The sequence below is a fragment of the Dromiciops gliroides genome, chromosome 1 (assembly GCF_019393635.1).
Source record: "Dromiciops gliroides isolate mDroGli1 chromosome 1, mDroGli1.pri, whole genome shotgun sequence".
In the NCBI taxonomy this organism is placed as follows: Eukaryota; Metazoa; Chordata; class Mammalia; order Microbiotheria; family Microbiotheriidae; genus Dromiciops; species Dromiciops gliroides.
In genome coordinates this window covers 352,859,449-352,881,541 of record NC_057861.1, presented here as the reverse complement: position 1 = coordinate 352,881,541, position 22,093 = coordinate 352,859,449, and the positions used below count along the sequence as shown (strand labels likewise).

Below are 22,093 nucleotides of genomic sequence, written 5' to 3'. Positions count from 1 at the left end.
TCTAATAAAGTCCTTTACTTGTCCCCACCAGTGTGCTTCCCATTCTCATCAGTAAGTCAGACTTAAATTAACTTTTAGAAAAGAGTATTTACTAACATGATATAGTAAGAAAAGTTCGTACAAAACATTTTCCCCCAAAGTACTCTCCCACAAATACAAACAGGTTCACAGGAGAATGGCTTTAACTGCAGAGAACTTATATGTTCTCACAGCTCTTGGTTATTAGAAGTCCTTTCTTGAATCCATAGTGGGCATTCTTCAAGTACAAGGTGTTATGCTCCTTGAAACTTCTTGGCTTTCTGTGTCCATATTTGTCTGTGCTTGTCCTCAGTATGTCCCTCTATGTTTCCAGTAGGATGTATCTTCTACTAGTCCAATTTCTCAAATGACAAAGTTAATAATGGCAGTAGGGAGGGAAGTGGGTTCACCCACCTCTCATGAAGTGATCCAATAAAAGAGGTACTTACCAGGTGAAGAGATCATAGGTTGTAAACCACTGTGTTTTACAAATTTAAAACTTCAGCAGACTACACTCACTTTTACTCAGGTCAGGTGGAATACTGCCATTATAAATAAAGAAAGGAGATCATTGGTAACCTTGGAGAAAGCTAGTTCAGTTTTGAAGCAACATTGTAATGGATGGGGAGGGGGAGGGGAAGTTGATTAACTTTACCCCCAGCTTCTCAAATTTTCACACAAATATATAACTTTATAACATACAGTGATAGCTATCCCTTTTGTCAGATTTTTTAAAAATATGGCATATCTTCCTATTGTCATATTCTATTTAAGAGAATTGCACCAAATCTCAGTGATACCTATGAGATCATCCTTATTTGTGTTTAAATTCCATTTTTGTTATCCATTGCCCATACTCTGTGTATTGGTATACAGAAGTATGAAGCCATAAGTATTATTGTGAATCATTTTTTCTGTTATTTTATCCCTAGAATTACTGGGCATTTCCTCTACTATTGTCTCATTTTATATGTATTTTTTTTCCTCACTCTCAAATTTCTGTTTAAAATCCTTCTAAATAAGTTGCCAGGTTGGGGTTTCTCTCTCTCTCTCTCTCTCTCTCTCTCTCTCTCTCTCTCTCTCTCTCTCTCTCTCTCTCTCTCTCTCACACACACACACACACACACACAGAGAACACTTTTCCCATCTTCATAAAACAAACAAAAAAAGATAAATATCACATTACTTGCCAGCCACCCACTGTATGTCAAACTGTGGTCACACCAACCAAATTCTTCACTGAAGGGCTTTCTATCCATCTGACTACTCCTTTTCTTTTACTAACACACAGAACCTTTAATAGGAAAACAATATATACAAAAATCTCTATTAAAAAAAATCTACCTTTCTTCCCCAAGTCTTTCAGTTACCTGCTCAGTCATTCAAGTCATTACCTGCTCAAATCGTTCAAGAAATATTTTAGGTGGTTTTTTTTTCCTGTCTGTATCAGTTTTTCCCATATTAATGAACTTTGGTGGGTGGTAGTCAATGAACTGGGTGTTAACAAACTTTGTCACATAATTGAATAAATTTGCCAGGAAGACAAGGTGTTTTTCAATTGGCCATGTCAACTCTACTCCATACTCCTTCACAGTGAGTCACCATTATACATCTCTTCCTCTTGGCATTTATAATTGAATCCCTTATAGTTCTGTGAAACATGGGATGTTGCTCCTTCTTCAGGTCTGTCTTCAGTAACACCTAATTTCTCCTATTTTCCCTTTGTGTCATGCCAATTCTTCCATTCTAATTTCAATTGATTCTAATTTCAATTATCCCTTCCCTATCCCAAATCTCTCTTCTTTCTGACTGCCTTGCTGGATGCTTCCCCCATTATGAGGTCTGGACTTGTGTCCTAGGGAATGAAAGAACATTGACTTTGGAAACAGAAGCCTTGTGTTTACTCCTGGATCTGTTAGTTAAACCACTCACTTAACTTCTTGGAGCTTGTTTCTTTATCTATCATGGGGATAATAAATATTTTGCTTAACCTACTTCATAGGATACAGGAAAATAAACTTTAAACTGCTGTACTATATACTATAAACCTTAAAGTGGTATTAAAAGTTATTGTTGGGGCAGCTAGGTAGCGCAGTGGATAGAGCACCGGCCCTGGAGTCAGGAGTACCTGAGTTCAAATCTGGCCTCAGACACTTAACACTTACTAGCTGTGTGACTCTGGGCAAGTCACTTAACCCCAATTGCTTCACTAAAAAAAAAAAAGTTATTGTTGACTAATATGGAAATGTTTTACATGATTGCACATGTATAATCTATATCAAATTGCTTAGCATCTCAGGGAGGGGATAGGGAAGGGAAGAAGGGATAGAATTTGGAACTCAAAAACCCTGCAAAGGTTAAAAATTGTTTTTACATGTAATTGAGAAAAATTAAATATTAAAAAATGTAAAAATAAGTTATCATTTCTATTTTTCCATTGAAGTCCAACTCCAATGCCTCTTCATGTTGGAGCAGTGAGTATGTGTTCTCAGACTGTACCAAAGGGGGTAAGCTCTAGTGGATTCTGCTAAGTCAGAAAGACTTCAAAAATAGACCCAGTGATAGATTGCATGTCTTCTGTCTGACATTTGGTCTACCCAAGTTCAATGATGACTCATTACCTGAAGGTTGACTATGAGGCAACATTTTTTTTTTAACCTTAGCAGCTCACAAAGACTTATTAAGTCATGGAGAGTTCACTGAAATATAGCATAATCAGAAGGCAGGGCTCACTAGTGAGTGGGGCAGGGGGGCTCAAGAGTTTGTTTCTCATTGGATAAAGCCACATATCCAAACATCTCCTGATAATGAGTCAGCCCTGCCCCATAGTAAGAAGTAAAAAATGAGAAGATGATGACCTGAGAACCACAGAAAACACATCACTTACTCAGCACTTGTACCTACCTGTAAGAGTATGGGCAAACCACCTGGCTAATCATGATGTCCAGAATGGAGATCCTTTTTATTAACCAGGATAAATGACAGAGTCTTCAGCCTGGCACTAAAAGCCCCCCATATCTGGTTCCAACCTACTTTTTCAGACTGATTTCCTGCTGCTCCCCTTCACTCATTCTGCACTGTAGCCAGATTGGACTACTAGCTATTTTCTCAAGTTGACTTTCCATCTCCTGCATCCTTGCATTTGCAGAAGTCCTTCATGCTTGGAATGCACTCCCCCCTCTTCTCTATCAGTCACTATCCTTTTTTTCCCATTTTGGAGGTTCATTTCAGTTACTGATTCTTTTAGGAAGTCTTCCATAATCTGCCCAGTTATGAGTGCTCTCTCCTTTCTCAAAATTATCTTATATTGGTCTGTGTACATGTTTTTATCTACATTAAAATGTAAGCTACCTGAGGGAAGGAACTATTTTTATGTCTTTTTATTTATTACTGTTAAGGGCTAAAATTCTAGCTAAACCACCTAAAATATCTAGTGAGTGGTCGCCAATAAATTATAAGCTTTAGCAAGAGTTAGACTTTTAAGCATTTATTAAGGAGAATAAGAATTTGATAAAGAGAGAAGAAAGGCCTAGATTCCTATCTATTAAAGGGAGAGCACATTTCTAGCTGCCTTCTCCACCAGCATCCCCAGGAAAGAGCGTGAGACCGAGCGCCAGTCTCTTCCTTCCTCCTCCCACTAGCCCGCGTCACTTCCTGACGCCAAAGAAAAGACTCCTGGTCTTGCCCTCAAAGACCTTCGCTTCATGGGTGGAACTCTTCTACAGTAAGTCTCCAGCAGGTGGTGTCATTCCAATCGTTACATTACACCTCAGTGTCTTCATCATAATGTTTGTTAAATTGAATTAAATTGAAGCATTATATACTCTATAAGGCAGCTATGTGGCACAGTGAATAGAGTGCAGGGCCTGGAGTTGGGAAGACCTGAGTTCAAATCCAGTTTCAGACACTTACTATGTGTCACGTTATCCTGTTTGCCTCAGTGTCTTCATCTGGAAAATGAGCTGGAGAAGGAAAGGGCAAACCACACAAAAAAATTTTTTTTTCACATTAGTAATGTAAGAAAAGGATCACAATAAAAAGAAAAAAATGCAAGAAAGATTAAACAAGAACAATAACAAAAAAGCAACAACAAAAGTGAAAGTAGTATGCTTCAATCTGCATTCAGTTTCTGCGTTTCTTTTTCTGAATGTGGAGGGCATTTCCCACCATAAGTCTTTTGGCATTGTCTTGTATTGCTGAGAAGAGTTGTCTATCACAGTTGATCCGCTCACAATGTTTTTGATACTGTGTACAATGTTCTCTTAGTTCTGCTCATTTCACTCAGCAGGAATTCATGTAAGTCTTTCCAGGTTTTTCTGAAATCCATCTGTTTATCATTTCTTACAGCATAATATTCCATTACATTCACATACCACAACTTGTTTAGCCATTCCCCAATTCATGAGCATCCCCTGAATTTCCAATTCTTTGCCACCACAAAAAGAGCAGCTATAAATATTTTTGTACATATGAGCCCTTTCCCCCTTTTTATGATCTCTTTGGGACATAGAACTAGTAGTACTATTGCTGGGTCAAAGGGTATGCACAATTTTGTTTATTTTGTTTTTGTTTTCAATGCCACAAACATTTATTTTATTTTTTCCAGTTACATGTAAGGGTAGTTTTCAACATTCATTTTCGTAAGATTTAGAGTTCCAAATTTTTCTTCCTCCCTCCTTTTCCTCCCCCCCTCTACAAGAAAGCAACCAAATTGATATAGGTTATATATGTACAATCCACAAGTGTTCTTTTTATCAGTTCTTTCTATGGGAGTGGGTAGTATGCTTCATCATTAGTCCCTTGGGATTGTCTTGGTTCATTGTATTGCTGAGAGTAGTTAAGTCATTCACAATTGCTCGTAGAACAATACTTCTGTCACTATGCACAATGTCCTCCCAGTTCTGCTCACTTCAGTATACATCAGTTCATATAAGTCTTTCCAGGTTTTTCTGGGATCATCCTGTTTGTCATTTCCTATAGCACAATATCATTCCACTACAATCATATACCACAGCTTCTTCAGTCATTCCTCAATTGATGAACATTCCCTTGATTCCCAATTCTTAGCCACCAGAAAAAATTGAATATTTTTTGTACAATTTTTCCCCTTTTTCTCTTTTTCACAATTACTATTGTTAATTATTTCCCTCCATCCTATTCCCTTCCCCCAATAATGACTCTATTATCTGTCTTCTTTCACCCTATCCCTCTTCAAAAGGTATTTGCTTCTGCCTGTCCCCTCCCCCAATCTGCCCTCCCTTCTTTTGCCCCTCTCTCTTTATCCCCTTCCCCTGTTATTTTTCTGCAGGGTTAGATAGATTACTCCACCCAATTGAGTGTATAAATTATTCCCTCCTTGAGACAATTCTGATGAGTGTGAGGCTCATTTACTGCCCAGATTAAATAGATTACTCTGCCCAATTGGGTGTGTGTTAATCCCTCCTTGAGCCACCTCAGATGAGATTAAGGTCTTTGGGCCTATTCTGATGAGTGTAAAGTTCATTTACTAACCTGTTCCTCCCCAATCTCTTCCTCAACTCCATAAGCCATTTCCTTTCATGTGGGATTGCACCCCATACTACCTCTGCCCTTCCCCCTCCTCCAGTGCATTCCTCTCACCCCTCAATTTTACCCTAAAGATGTCATCATGGGGCAGCTAGGTGACACAGTGGACTAGACCCAGGGGGATCTCAGGCAAAACCTGGCCTCAGACACAAGAAAGTCACCCACTGCATGACCCCAGGTATGTCCCCCAACTCCAATTTTTTATGGTTTTCTAGGGTATTGTATTTGAAAGTCAAATTTTCCATTCAGCTCAGGTCTTTTCATCACACATACCCAATGAAAAAGGGGACTTTCGGGTATGTGTGATGAAAAGGCCACTCAAGTATTTTTGGCAAGAAATCCTCAAATATAGTCACAAAGAGTGAGACACAACTGAAATGACTGAACAATAATAACAACATATGATATAATTCCCTGGAACAGCTTGCTTCAATCTTAGTACCTTCCAAGGTCTCATGTTGAATTATGATCTTTTCTGACTTCCCGTTTCGGTGAGCCAGCTAGGAACTGATTAAACTAGCAAATGTCTTTAACACCCCCACCCCCCCTTATTTGGCCACGAGCTAACACTCACCAATTAAAAATTGTTCCCTACACCCTGGAAGCTTTTCTTGGAAATTATCAGTATAAATTATTTGCCATCTATTCCCTACTAGTTTCAGGGTCATAGTATATATTCCATTACAAAAATTCTAACTGTTGCTAGAACCAAAGGAATAGGATACTTGCCCTTTTCTTCTCTGCTAGATCCTCTTATCTCTGGGCCTATCCACAAAGTGGACCAGGATCAGTGCCTTTGTCTCAGTTTCCTCATCTATAAAATGAAAGTATTGAATTCAGTGGCTTCTAAGGTCCATTTTAGCTCTAAATCTATGACCCTATAATCCTAGCACTGAACCAAGGCTTTGTCCTAGAGAACTGAAAGTTAGAACTTTCTTAAACCCCCAAACCACTAAGTTTAGCACCTCGTTGGCATGAATAGTTAGTTAGATTAGGAAGCTACCAGATGGCAGCTTCCTCACCCAAGTGAGTTCCTTTATGGCTCAGTCATCCCCAACCATGACCTAGCATGAGAAAAAGTGTCCTGGGTCTCTCACCCACAAATATGTCTTTAAAAGTTAATTTGGGGGCAGCTAGATGGCGCAGTGGATAGAGCACCAGCCCTGGAGTCAGGAGTACCTGAGTTCAAATCCGGCCTCAGACACTTAACACTTACTAGCTGTGTGACCCTGGGCAAGTCACTTAACCCCAATTGCCTCACTTTAAAAAAAAAAAGTTAATTTGAAGTGACATTTCCCCCCTACTTTTCCCAGGTACCCAAAAGTACTCTGGCATAGCTTGAGAATCCAGAGTTCATTTCTCAGCTGTAATGAACCACTGGAGAAGGACTTATATGGAAAGCAAGTGTTTAGGAATATAAACACTGTTTTCAAATTTTAGAGCAAAAAAGGGGCCTTAGGTTCCTAGACCAAGTCCCTTTGTTTCCCAGATGAAGAAACTGAGGGTCAAGGGACTCCTCCAAGTTCACACAGCTCCTCAGAGTGCACCTTTTTTCAAGGACAGTTCTCATTCCCAGCTGTCCCTGGGAATCTGTGGAAGAAATTGCAGCTTTGCTTGCTCAGAGGCCCAGCCTGAATTTGCAGCTTTTCTGTCCCATGAAGAGCAGGAAGCCTGGGAGCTTATCTGCCCAGAGCTCATTGTTTGGAGGGAGGAGGCCCTTGGTTGCTGCTGGAAAGTAGCCATGTGGTTGGGTAAGAGCTCTCCTAGGGTGGAATGTGGGGTAGAACACAGCTAGGCCTGTGTTCTCAGTCCTTATGCTGGACTATTCCTTAGCAACCATCCCCACACACCCTTGCCCATACCAGACACTCTCTCCCAATCCCAATCAATCAACAAGAATATCTTAATTAGTGTGATAGGCACCAGAGTTACAAAAGTGAGAGAAGTCTCTGGTGTCAATATTTTGCTGGATAAATACATGTTCACAGAGAAGTAAACACAAGATATATACACAATGATTTAAAAAAAATTTTTTTTTAGTGAGGCAATTGGGGTTAAGTGACTTGCCCAAGGTCACACAGCTAGTAAGTATTAAGTGTCTGAGGTTGGATTTGAACTCAGGTACTCCTGACTCCAGGGCCGGTTCTCTATCCACTGTGCCACCTAGCTGCCCCTGTACACAATGATTTAAGGGGTTCATTAACACATAAAGGATTTCAGAAAGACTCTAAGGAGTTGTCACTTTAAGCTGAACCCTGGGGAGGAAAACATAAAAAAGCAAGAACTTCCAAGAGATGAAGAGGGAAAACAAACAAGGAATTATGCAAAGGTTCAGAGGTAGGAGATTAATGTGATGAACAGGGAACAGAAAAAAAGCCAATTAGGGCAGCTAGGTGGCACAGTGGATAAAGCACTGGCCCTGGATTCAGGAGGACCTGAGTTCAAATCCCACCTTAGACACTTGACACTTACTAGGTGTGTGACCCTGGGCAAGTCACTTAACCCTCATTGCCCTGCACATTAAAAAAATAATAATAATAATTAAAAAAAAAGAAGAGAAGCCAATTTGGCTGGAACTTCAAGTGTACCCCATCATTGTCAGTAATCAGTGACTAGCACCCTACTTTCATTTAACCAATTAATATTCATGACACATCTCTATATAAGAACCTATAGAGTCTATGGTTATGGCCAAACTCAGCACACTGAAGAGTACTCCGCAGTTTGTAACCATTCAGAATTACTAAGTCACATGACAACAACAGTCCGTGGACTTCAAGAAAAGCATCACTGAACTTCACCTTTCACTGAAACTTGCCACCTGTCCCACAGTTCAGCCATGCCAGGAACTGGTAGAATTCTAAGTTTCCCTCTCTACCTCTATTCCCAACTCCATCCCCTAAAATGTGTTACTTTCCACCTAGGATTACTGATATAGTTGGGGAATTTGGTCCAGATTTCCAAGTCAGGGCCCTAAAGGGACTTCCCTCCAGGGAATAGATACCATTGTCCTTAGGGCAGGGAGAGGAAGTACTGGTCACCCAATCCATTTCCCAAATAGTTCAAGGAATGTGCCTTAGTAAACAGTGAGCTCACACATTCTTAGTAATGTGATGCCTAATAGTAACATTTGCTTTCTTTTCTCCCATTCTGGATATCTTGGAACTTCAGACCAGTGGAATAGCACAGAGCAAAGTTATATAAACACTCAGAGATGTCTAGAACCTTCTAGTTTATCACCATTTGATCCCCAAACAATGTACTTGAACTTAAATTGTAAGCCTTCAAAATAAGGAAGTAATCTGATCAATTGAATAATAAAAGCACTTCCTCTTGAGATGCTTCAAGAATTCCACTTTATAGAAGGAATCTGCCCAAACCTTTAGGAGGGACTGAGGAGAGGTAAAGAGGACAGGAAGAGACACTTGACTCTTGGTACCCAAGGCTGGTCCAGATGTGGCTAAACTTCTTCATTAGGGTAGAAATCAATTCTGGGTTCCTAGGGGCTGGAGACTCAGAGCAGTTGCAAGACATCTGCACTCTAAAGGATTGTAAAGAGACTGGAATAGGTATGATTCTTACATCTCCTTGTCTTGTCTTTTCTACCACATCCTATCTTCTCTACTATGTCTCCAGCCTGCACTGTACTCCTCAGAGAAATGCCTGGCTCAGATGTGCTCTCCCTGTGAATCTGCAGGAGAAACCAGACCTTTCAGAGATACCAAAGAAGTCTCAGTCAACATATTTCTGTCCAAAGTCTGTTCAGGGGTTCCAGTTTACCTATTTGGCCTTTAGGAAGCCAGCATTGGTGCAGAAGGTCATGGCTTTTTGGGGTCCTTTGATTGTCTCAGCCACCCAGTGAAACTGAGAAATGGATAGCAGATTACGTGGATTCTTTTGTAGACCCTGAGACCTTCAGGGAGGAGGTATTCATGGAAGAATACAAGAAAATAGTTGCAAATCATACCAGATGAGGAAGGCTGGGTGAAGGTGACTTGCAAAGTCCCAGGCTCTTCCAGAGGGCTCCAGCCTGCAGGTGTTGGAAAAAGAGAAATAGAAGAAAGCTTGGAAGGAGTTGCTAAACTTCCATGGTGCTTGGCAACTCCAGGAGGCCAAGATGGAGCACTTGGCAGAAGTTTGAGGAGAACAAGCAGAGACCGGCTTTGATGCAGGCCCACTGCAAGTTTTGCCCATACTGAGTTCAGGCATCCAATCTGCATTGAGGAGAAAGGGACCAGTGGCTGTTCCCCCACCGACTGGGACTGGGAAAGAAACAAGCCAGTATAGAGGGAGAGAAGAGAGAGGAGAGGCCTCAGCACTGACCAGGCCCCTTTGCAATGGTCAGGTACCCCAGCTTTCTGAGGTGTCTCCATCTCCTTCCTACCTGCATGTGACCAGCTATAGCCACCCCTCAGTGCAAAACAGTTGGGAGGAAGGGTGGGAGGCAGTGACCATTTTCTTTAGAATATAAATAAAGGGGGGGGCAGCTAGGTAGTGAAGTGGATAGAGCACTGGCCCTGGATTCAGGAGGACCTGAGTTCAAATCCAGCCTCAGACACTTAACACTTACTAGCTGTGTGAACCTGGATAAGTCACTTAACCCCAATTGCCTCACCAAAAAATATGTATGTGTGTGTGTGTGTGTGTGTGTGTGTGTGTGTATGTATTTATGTATTTATGTATGTATAAAGGACAGAGCTTTACTGCCACTTTTCAGGGGACCAGACCCTCTTCCCCATCTAGAGCCTACTGAGTAATAACCAAATCTGATTCTATGGGATCTCAACTATTCATTATGATAAAAGCAAAGCCCCCTCCATTTAGTGGCTCAGCTTCCTCCATGAGCTGTATTAAGTTGACTTTCCTAATCAGAATCAGGTGAAAATAATTTTCTATTTTCCCTTGCTTGTCCTTCTCAGAATGATGCCTCCAGGCAGAACACACTATTTCTTTAGTTATCAACTAGTATTTATTAAACTCCTGCTATGTGCCAGACATTGTGCTTATCAGTGGGGATACAAAAGAAAGACAAAAACCAGACCCTGTTCTCAAGTATCTTGCAGTCCAATGGGAGAAACAACATGGAAACAACTATGTACAAATAAAATATGTACAGGATAAACTGGGAATAATCAAGAGAAGGGAGGACGCTAGCATTAAGAGGAATTAGGAAAGGCCTCTTGCAGAAGGTGGAATCAGAGATTGGAAGGAAGCTAGTGTGAATGCTCTGGACTCACTCTTCCAGAGCAAAGCTGGCTACATATCCCCCTAAAGGTTCTACAGGTGCCGCTGCTGGGTTGGGCCATTTTTCTTGAATGTTATAAACCCCCATTCCAGTGTGTTCCCCTTCTACTTTACTGTCAATGACTAGCCCCCAGTTCCATTTAACCCATGAACAATGATTATCTTTTACTAAGGGGTATTTACTTCACAGACACAGCAAGAACAGAAGTACAAATATTCTCCCCCGGTACTTAGGGGCACACTCTATACCATGTAAGTCCTAGAGGAAAATGGGCTCAGACTTAATGCAGTTTCTACAAAGCATTGGTTCCACAGTGTTCACTTCCAACTTTGGCATTGCTGCTGGATGAGTCCTTGCCTTAGCTACCACTGGACTCTGTCACAAAAGCCGTTCCTTGATCCTTGGGGTATCATTGCTGGGTGGACCATATGGCTACAAAATGGAAAATGCTTTACTCTCAGACCTCCTTCTCCAATTTCCTCCACTTAAAATGGAAAAAAAAACCCCCCAACATATGCCAAGGGAAAGAACAGTGCTCCATATTCTTGGGCCACATACTGGTTTCAGACAGTATATGCCAGGTACTTAATAAATGCTTGTTTCCATACTTTTGTTCATTAAATCAAAAAGCCCCCCTTAGTGGGCAGCTAGGTGGTGCAGTGAATAAAGCACTGGCCCTGGATTCAAGAGGACCTGAGTTTAAATCTGACCCCAGACACTTGGCACTTATTAGCTGTGTGACCCTGGGCAAGTCACTTAATCCTCATTGCCCTGAAAAAATAAAATAAAAATCCCCCCTTTGTCATGTGCTTAGCAGACCAGAACCAGTTACAAAATGTCTAAACATTCTCAAAAATCCATGTGGGTTTACAATAGTCAAGCATCCTGAGCATGCTTATTTTTTTTCCCGGGATTGTGGAGTAGTTAGTTAGAGCTTGATCAGACAACAAAGACCCCAAAGTCATTCACTGTATCCTAGGCCTTTGCCAGTCATCCTGCCTTTGTGTTCCCATTGAACTTCAGTGACTCTGAAAGAGAGAGTGAGATTGATGACTTTGTGCAACTCTGCCTCACTTAAATCCAATTCACTCAAAGGTTAAGACAACACACATGATGTCATTGGTCTTCTTCCTTCCTACTATGAAGAGATTGTGCAAAGTGGCAGGCAATCTAGGTAGAGATTCAGACATTGTAGGAAACCTTCAGGCTAACTGCATGAACAATATTTTCCATGCCCTCTCTAAATTAGAGCAATACCCTCAGAGGAAAATGTTTTCCCTGATATTTTCTCAGATTTAATAATAATAAATTTTATTTACATAATGTTTTAAATTGTGTAATGCATTTTACATTGAACATATAGGTCATACTTTAGAACTGGTAATGATTTCAACTACTTCCTGGGGTTGTTGTGAGGATCAAATGAGATAATATTTGTAAGTGTTTAGCACAGTGTCTGGCACATAGTAGGTGCTATATAAATTCTAGCTATTATTATTATTGTTGTTGTTTTTATTACTATTATTATAGTCCTTCATGGCCATTAACATTTATCTATAATACCAGGAAGCACATTTTTTGAGTTTTCTTTTCACACACACTAGACACCAGGAAGGAAGATTGTACCTATGTTTTTTTAAGCATGATTTATCTTCTATTCTCTCAAGGATAGAGAGAGATTAAACAGATGGGCCCCCAGTCAGTGTTTTATGGAAACAGAATTAATTTAGTTAAGATGAAAATTTAATGTCTATTAATGTCTCTTAAAATGGTTTCTAACTGATTCTCTTCCATAATAGCCCAGAAATTGACATGGAAATTTCCTTAAGCATTATTGACTTTCCCAATGATTTAATTCTAAAGAAGGGGCAGGGGAGAATAATTTGTTCTGCCCCATTTGTAACTGAGAGTGTGGATCATGATACTCCATGATTGTCATGGCCAAAGTCAGTCATGAGGCAACTTCCAACATCCATGAGGTTTATTGAAGCAATATATTCTTTTAGTTACAGAGCAATGGTTAGTCTATTTCTCAGTGGTCACTGGTTTATCCATCACCCCCCTTTCTATGATAAGCAAGATCTCTTTGCACAAATTTTTCTTCTATCTCCTGTTGCTAAGTAAAACCTGATATTCCCTTGTTAACACTACCTTGCTTGTGACCAAGTCTAGCAGAAGCTGATCCTTCTACTTCCTTGACTCTCAGAGGTTCAGCAAGCTTCAGCAAACACTTTATGCCCCACTGCCACTTTAAAACCACTACCATCACTTGATAATTTCTCCTCTTTAGAGGGCTATGCCATCTACTTATACCATGATCAATCCATTCAAAGGACTGTTATCTATCAACTTCTAGGCCATTTTCCCACATTCTCAGTGACTTCAGACCTCAGTTTTCTTCTCTACTCTGTCATCCTTAATGGCTTCCTCCTTCATTCCTATTCACACCCTGCTGGGAGCTGGAAGTCATAAAACTGTGCTGAATGGTTTCTCCACAAATTGATGTCCCTTAATCTCAGTTGGGCCCTCACTGCAGCAAGGCAATTTTACTCCTCCCTAATTGATTCTCTATCCCACTCACCACAGCAGCTGTTCTAAATTATTCTATTTCTGCTCAAGCCTCCCTCCTTCCACCTTCTGAGCTGAGAACTTTACCTAATATTTTGCTGAAAACACTAGGGCCATTCTCACAGAGCTCCCTCATCTCTCGTCTTCATTTTGCATTCCTCTGACATGTCCCACCATCACCTCCTTTACTCCAGTCTTTGTTGATGGAGCAACTTTTCCTTTGCAAGGCCAGTGCCTCTACCTGTATCCTTGATTCCTTCCATCTTCACTAGTGAATTGCCCCCATAATCATCCTTACTGTTCCTCTAGTATTCAATGTTTCCCTTTCTACTTGTTTCTTCCCTGCAGCCTACAAATATGCCCTTGCCCCCTTTCTCCTTAAGATCCATCCATGGGGACAGCTAGGTGGCACAGTGGATAAAGCACCGGCCCTGGATTGAGGATGACCTGAGTTCAAATCCAGCCTCAGACACTTGACACTTACTAGCTGTGTGACCCTGGGCAAATCACTTAATCCCCATTGCCCTGCAAAACAAACAAACAAACAAAAAAACCCCAACCACTCGATGCTACCTTCCCAGCTTGCACTCATCCTATGTGTCTCTTCCCCAAGTCTTTCTCAGCTAAATTCCTTGAAAAGCTGTCTATATTCAGTGCCTCCACTTCCTCTCCTCTCTTTCTCATATAAACCCACTACAATCTGGCTTTGAATTTCATCACTGAACTGAAACTGCTTTCCCCAAAGTTACCAATGATCCCTTTTCTTTTTTTCTTTCAATTTTTTTTATTCTGACATCAATGAGCACCAATTAAAATGAATACTTCTATGTATGCAGAACAGAGAAAGAGGATTGTATTATGAATACCGTGTGTGTGTGTGTGTGTGTGTGTGTGTGTGTGTGTGTGTGTGTGTGTCTATGGATCTATGGAGAGAGAGGAGCTTGTTTTTCTTTTTTTAAGTGTATAATAAATTCAAACATGTAACTTTTAAAACTGTCCTGCTTGTCTATGATGCCTTCCAGCCTGCCTTCTGCTCTCTTCTATGTATCAAAAAAAAAAAACCTTCAGTGATTCTCTTTTGTATTTCTTCCTTGGGTGAGTGGGGAGACAACCCCAACCCTAACCCATTCTCTTGCTCCTAACTCCCCTCCCATTTGGAAAAAAAATTGAAAAAGGAACCAAAACCTTCGTAACAAATGTAGTCCCACAAAACATATTCAACCAATGACTAATGAAATGCTAAATTCTATGGCCTTTTCTCAGTTTTCATCCTTCTCAGTCTCCCTGAAGTTTTTAATATTCGCCACCTTTTCCTCATATATTCTCTCATCTCCTGTCTTTCATGACACTGCTCTCTCTACTGATTCTCCTCCTACTTTTTTGGCAGCTCCTTTTTAGTGTCCTTTGCTGGCTCTTCATCCATGTCATGCCTAATAGCTGTGGGTGTCCGGCATGACTCTAGTCTGGGACTTTCATTTTCTCTCTTTGCTATCTCTTAACTCCTTAGCTTTCAGGGATTCGTTATCAGCTCTATATAGGTGAGTCTGAGCTCTATATATCTAGCCCTTTGTCTCTCTTCTGAGTTCCTGTAACATACATTTGAAAGTGAATATACCGGGGCAGCTAGGTGGCGCAGTGGATAGAGCACCAGCCCTGGATTCAGGAGGACCTGAGTTCAAATCCAGCCTCAGACACTTATCACTTACTAGCTATGTGACCCTAGGCAAGTCACTTAACCCCAATTGCCTCACCAAAAAAAAAAAAAAGAAAGTGAATATACCATAGGCATCTAAAACTCAACATGTCCAACACAGGACTCATTGTTTTTCCCAACTTCCCTCTTCCCTTTCCCAACTTCCCTATTGCAGTTGTCATTAGGATGACCCAAGTTTAAATTCAGTCTAAGACATCTACTAGCTATATGACCCTGGGCAAGTCCCTTAACCTCTGTTTCAGTTTCCTCAAGTGTAAAATGAGGATAATAATAGCACCTATTTCTTGAGATTAAGTGAGATAATATTTGTAAAGCTCTAAGTATACTTCCTGGAACACACTAGGCACTTAATAAATGTTTGTTCCCTCCCTATGATAGGTTTAATAGTGACTAAATTCATGATAAGACAATTTCCTCAATAAGATGGATAATAGCGTCCTTCTTTTGTAATCAGGGACAAGCAGATGGCATAGTAGATAGAGTACCAGGCCTGGAGTCAGGCAGACTCATCTTCATGAGTTCAAATCTGGCCTCAGACATTTACTAGCTGTGTGACATTGGGCAAGTCACTTAACCCTGTTTGCCTCAGTTTCTCCACCTGTAAAATGAGCTGGAGAAGGAAATGGCAAACCATTCCAGTATCTTTGACAAAAACAAAACAAAACAACCCAAATGGGGTCATGAACAGTTGTACATAACTGGAAATGAGTGGGCAACAACAAAAATCCTATTATTTATACTTTTTCAAATCTAGAACATTTATAAATGAAATATAACTGCCTAGGAATCCCTTTTATCAAATTATTTTGAAAACTGCTGTCAATCTTGATAACAAATGATCAAAGGGCCACAACAACTCTGTAACTGTTATTTCTTAAAAAAAAAAACACAAAAACAAAAACAGAGAGCTCATCCAGGTTATCAAAACCACCATTAATATATAAAACCAAACCAAACCAAAGAACTAACAATGGTTATAAGCAAAAAACTTTCTTTATTCTGTTGTAGGAGGGAAACTAGACCCAAATGCAGGCGCCCACTACAGTAGGAAATCCACTTTAGTTGGGGCAAATCTCAGTATATTTACTAGATGCTGCACAGTAGCCCTGATAATGAGGGATAATAGCAACAATGAGACAAATTTGATTCATAGCAGGACTTCATGACTGGAATATGGATACTACCAATGTTTGTCTGAACTCAGAGACTACCTGATGCTGGTATGAAACAATTCTGGGATTTTGCTGTGGCTAAAATCATTCAGAGGGTGAGTGCAAAGGATTGCAGTTATGCCAAGTTCAAGGCACAGCTTGCTTGCTGTGTCTTAGCTCTGGAAAACAGGGTTTCTCCTAATAGTAAATAGAGAGGAGTAAAAAGAGAGGGGTGTCCTTGGTATGGGGATCCTGACACTATTTTATTTGAAAAAAATATTTTATTTATTTTAAACTATTTCCTTCTACAGAAATAATATTCTCTGTCACTTTTAGTTTATTTTATACATTTATAAGTTGTAGTCTTCCAGTAAGGTCCTTGAGGACAAAGACTTTTTATTTGTTTTGTTGGTATCTCTAGCACCTAGAACATTGCCTAATACATAAGAGGTGTTTAATAAATGCTTATTGAATTGGCCTGATTTGCTGAGTGAGAGAAATGATTATTTCTCTTTCATATTAATAGCCAAAAATTAGAGAGACCCAAGCTTTTTTTCCCCTGTCCTATTTCCTTGTCCAATTTCTCAAGGACAGGACTGACGGAAGATAGGATTAACATTCTCCTCATTTTTAGTATTGCTACTCTACCCAATTAGTTCAGACTTCTACTATAAAGTGAAGCTCTTGGACCACTATCTTCTGCTCAGTCTTGTTGGGGATATAGATTCTTTGTTTACATTTCCCAAGGCTGGGGAAACTCAGAAGTAAATGACATAATCAAAGTTCATTAACATAGGTCCAGCCCCTCACAGCAATATTCATTCTCTCATTTCTTGTTAACCAATCAGAGTTGATTGCCACCATCTGAAACACCTACTTTTCCAAGGCCACATAAGCCTTGTGTCTATCGCCATGAGGGTTTTTTGGCATTCAAGAGCCACTGACCTTTTTATCAAAATGCTAGCACTATTTATAAAATGACTAACTACCCAGAAATTATGTCTTTTGAACTTTTTAAATGCCACATGAGGTAAGGGCAGTATCAGGTTGTAGCACCATCACCATGTCCAAATCACTCTCTATTGGTAAAATGGTCAGGTTTCGGCCAATTATCTTGTCACTGGATGTTCTAGCTGATGCAGGAGCTTCCCTGGCCACTCTAGTAGATATTATACAACAGACCTCTGTACCTCTCAAACTCTTTTTTGGTTTTGGTTTTGGTTTGGGGTGAGGCAATTGGAGTTAAGCTAGTAAGTGTCAAGTGTCTGAGGTCAGATTTGAATTCAGATCCTCCTGACTCCAGGGCCAGTGCTCCATCCACTGTGCAACCTAGCTGCCCCACCTCTCAAACTCTTAATGCCACCTCCGAGCCTAGACATGGCCCTTTTTTGGGTTGCTGCTCAGTCATCTACTCAGGAAAAGAAACACAACAAAAGAAAAGGAAGCCAGGGGTTCAGGCACAAACCACCTGAGGCGAGTACCCCTGCTCTAGCTATGTGGGACATGTGGATATGATACCATCATGCCTGGCTAGGAGAATGGGTCAGCTCCCGGGACCTAGCTCAAAACAGGCTAGCACAATTCCATTTGCAGGAAGAAAGCAGGGAGGGAGAAGGCCAATGCCTTTTGTATACACACTGAGTCATCAATGCTTTAGCCAATAATAGGACTCAATCACAGTGCAAGTCCCCTAGTAACAAATCACACATTGCCTAAAGGCCCTGCTAAACTTCTCTACGTGGTCACCTGGAACCAGGCCTGGCGACTTTCAGTATGCCCTATGGTGGGAGGGATGGTACCAATTAATTATATAAATTTAACAGAATTGATTTCAAGCTCCATTTCTCCTCTAACTAACCTCATGACGTGGGATGAAGTTCTTACCCTCAAGTTACTTATAAGTTACTTATTTTTGGCTTCCTCATCCTTACAATCAGGATACTAACCTGCTGTGACCACCTCATAGAGCTATAGTGAATATCAAATGAGATAATATATGTGAAAGTGCTCTACCAAATGTTAGGGGAAAAATAAATTCAAATGTTAGGGGAAAAAAATAAAAGTTCTTTTTGATGGTTAAGTTTAACCTTTAGAGGCTGGAACTATTGCAAAACACTATAAATTTCCTGACAAGGTCTTTAAGAAGAAAGGTTCCCATTTCCTGGTAATTTTCTTCGACATTGATTCCAAGTTCAGGGTAATGAATGACTGAGGTGTGGGTGGCAAGGATGGCTTATAATTAGAAACAAAGATTGGGAATGAAGTATAATACCTTGGTGGTAGTAGTTCCAACACTGACTGAATGTTTAATCCAAGTGAATGATTTAGCCTATTGCACAACTAGACTTTGCATTGGGGGATTTGAAAGATCTTTGAAGATTTTAGCTAGCCAGGAGTAGTGGCATTGGCCTATAATCTGGGCTCCTGAGGAGGCTAGGCCTGGTGGTTTGCTTGAACTTGAGTCCTAAGCAATATTAGGACAAACACCAGATTGCATTACTGATGTGGTAACCTCCCAGAGTAGGGAACAGAAAAAGAGTGGAAGTTAGAAAAAAGAGCCAGTCAGAGTTTGACTAATGATCAGTCATATAGCCAGCAAGTCAACAAGCATTGATTAAGTGCTTAATGTATACCTGGCAATAATCTGCAGATGGAAAGGAAGATAAGCACTGGAATCAGGCTGTGAATGTCCATGGTACTTTCTGACTGTGCAAGATAGGGAGAGTCAGTGTCCGAAGCAAAAACACACAAGAAGGATATTAACTTTGTTACTTTTATTTTAATAGTAAACATGAGAAAACTGAGAGAGGACGTTATATGCATAGGGTCATATAGTTAATATATATTGGATATAGGACTTGGACTCAGGTCTTTTGACTCCAAGAACAGTAATCTTTTTTTTTTCCTTTTTCTTTTTTTAAAAACGGCTCAATGAGGGTTAAGTGACTTGCCCAGGGTCAAACAGCTAGTAAGTGTCAAGTACCTGAGACCGCATTTGAACTCAGGGCCTCCTGAATCTAGAGCCAGTGCTTTACCACTGCACCACCTAACTGACCCTAAGAATAGTAATCTTAACATATATGATATGGCCAGTTAAAGCAGCCTGCACTTTGACTTTGGCCCACTGCCAAATGATTGCACATATTTTTAACCTTCCACCCTTATCACATCCATGTTCTTACCCTGAGTACCTAAGATTCACCTTGGCTTATCCCAGCCAAATTTCACTCATCCCAGAAATCCTTGGAAATATCTTCAGGCCCAGTCTACAAGCATGAAAGTAAATCAATTTCATTATTTTTTAATGCTTTACACATTATTGAACTCAATCACTTGCTTCATTCCCTAAAATTGGTTATGAGACACTTTTGGCTCCTTCCAAAAAGCAAATTTACCCTCAGAAAACAAAACTCTGCTACTACTGAGGACATGGCTGCAATGGATTGAAAGGCAGAAATCTTTGCCTTTAAAATCAATTTTATCAGAGAAATTTCAAAAACACTTGGAGCACAGACAGTGTAGGGAGATCCCCAGAGTTGGGACTGGCCAAAGGGTGCCTGAAAAGTGGCAAGTGATCATTATAAAGACAAAGATTTTGACAGGAATATATATCGGCAACGGCCCTGTCTTCCATTCTTAGCCTTTCATTCTTGCCCTCAGGTGAACCCAAACTCCACACAGTGCCTGAAATGTATTTTATAGATGCAGACTCAGAATCAGAGATTTTATAAGAATTAAAATAAATTTTCTAGCTCCATACAATTCTAACTTCACATCATCATAGTCTGAGACTATAGACCTCAAGTCAACACGAGCAGAAATATAGTCAAAAGTGCAGATGTAAACTTTGTTTCTGCTAGCTTTTTTACATTCTGAATTTAATCACTCCTGAAAAAAGAAATTTTCTATATACAAAGTAGAGCACAAAAAGATTATATATGAAATCATGAATCTCTTTTTCATACCACTTATTTTTATAAAAAGTATGTAATAAATTCAGCATATTACTTTCAAAAATATCTTGTCTGGACTTCCTTCTGAGCTTCCTTCTGGTTTCCCCATGCACTTTAAAAAAGATTTTAATGATCCTCTTCTTTTTTCTTTTCATTTTTTTTATTTGACACTCCTCCAACCACCCTCCCCTGAAATTAAAAAAAAAAAAAAGAACCAACTCCTGGTAACAAATAAGCAAAGTGAAACAAAATAAATCCATACCATGACTATGCCCTCATGCCTTAAGATCACCAGTTCTCTGCGAGGATGTGTAACATGCTTCATTATAGCTTTTCTGGAAAAATGGTTAGTCATTATTTTGGTCAGAATTCTTAAGTCTTTTAAAGATTTTTTTTCTTGATAATGTTGTCCTTGCACAAACTATTTTTCTTAGTTCTGCTCACTTCAATCGGGATCAATTCATACTTCACAGGGTTGTATTTAATCATTCTTTTTATCATTTATCATAGCACAATAATATCCCAATATCTTCATATACTACAGTTCATGCAGCTATTCCCCAGTGGTGAGCACATTGTTAAGTTTCCATATCTGTTCTTTTATTTTTTTCCTTTTAGCCCTATGGATCATGAAGATTGTTTTTCTGGTAATGATTTCCTCATGAGTATTATTTCCCATCTTACCCACCCTACCCCCCTGACCCCCAACCTGTCTTCTTGTTGAGTTTGGTGTATTTCTACGCATACATTGATAGGGGAGCTCTGGATTTTGGCTATCATATTCCTGGGACTTTTGTTTTTAGGGTTTCTTTTAGGAGATTAACAGTGGATTCTTTCTTTTTTTTACTTAGTCTTACGGTTCTAAAAGATTTGGGCAGTTTTAATTTAAGATTTCTTGAAATATAGTGTCCCAACTGTTTTTCAATTGTAATTTTTAGGGAGTCTGATGATTCTTACATGATAGCTTTTTGGTCTGTTTTCCAGGTCATTTGTTTTTGATAGTAGACACATTTTCCTCTATTTTTTCCTTTTGATTTTGTTTTATTTCTTGTCTCATAGAATCACTGATCTTGATTTGATCTGTTTTAGTTTCCAAGGGAGGCCATTTCCTGAGTAAGGTTTAGCAATTTCTCATTTAAACTATTAATTCTTTCCATCAGAGATTTTATTTCATCATTGCTTATTTTCTTCTAGGTATTCTTGGGGTACATTTTTTTTCTTTGAGTTTTTGTCGACCATCATTAAGGAGTTATACTCTCCTAGGTTGAATTTTTGAGTATCTTTGTCTCTATCATAACGCTCTGTAGCGGTCTACATCATCTTTCCAGCCTTAGCTCCTGAATTTCAGCTTTGTGCCAGGGCCAGCTTCTACCTCTGCCTGTGCTCTTAAGTGGGGAGGTTGACTTGTTTTGGCCTAAGTCAGGTCACCAGCTTAGATTGACCTCCACCTCCCAGAGTAAGACCTTTCTAGATCTATGAGGTTCAGAGTGCTGGATCTTCAGGGTTCTCTATAGTACCTCAGGATAGAGTACTAGAGACCCCAAGAGCCTGTGGCCCTGAAGTATCACAGACTAAGGACTGTCACAACAGCAAGCATACTACACTGCTGGTGGCCATTCCAGTGGTTTCCAAGGTTTGAGCTGTGGGTTTCTCACCACTCTGTGACCTCCTTGGGGGATTCCTCTCCTCTTGATACTTCTGGATATAAAGCCTTGCAGATTATACATGTCTCTGGCTGGTATCTGTTATACTGATGTCTACTGAATTACCTGCCGGAATGTGGGCACTGACTCTTTAGGTATACCCACTATCCTATTGTCTGTATGCTTCTAGCTAAATTTTTATGCAGATTTGGTGTGGGAAGAAGTAATTTACCATA

The 22,093-nt window shown here is 40.0% G+C and overlaps 1 pseudogene; it reads left to right on the top strand.

The window, feature by feature from the left end:
- The first annotated feature begins 9,037 nt into the window (after positions 1-9,037).
- LOC122749094 lies at positions 9,038-9,782 on the top strand (annotated as a pseudogene).
- Positions 9,783-22,093: the final 12,311 nt, after the last annotated feature.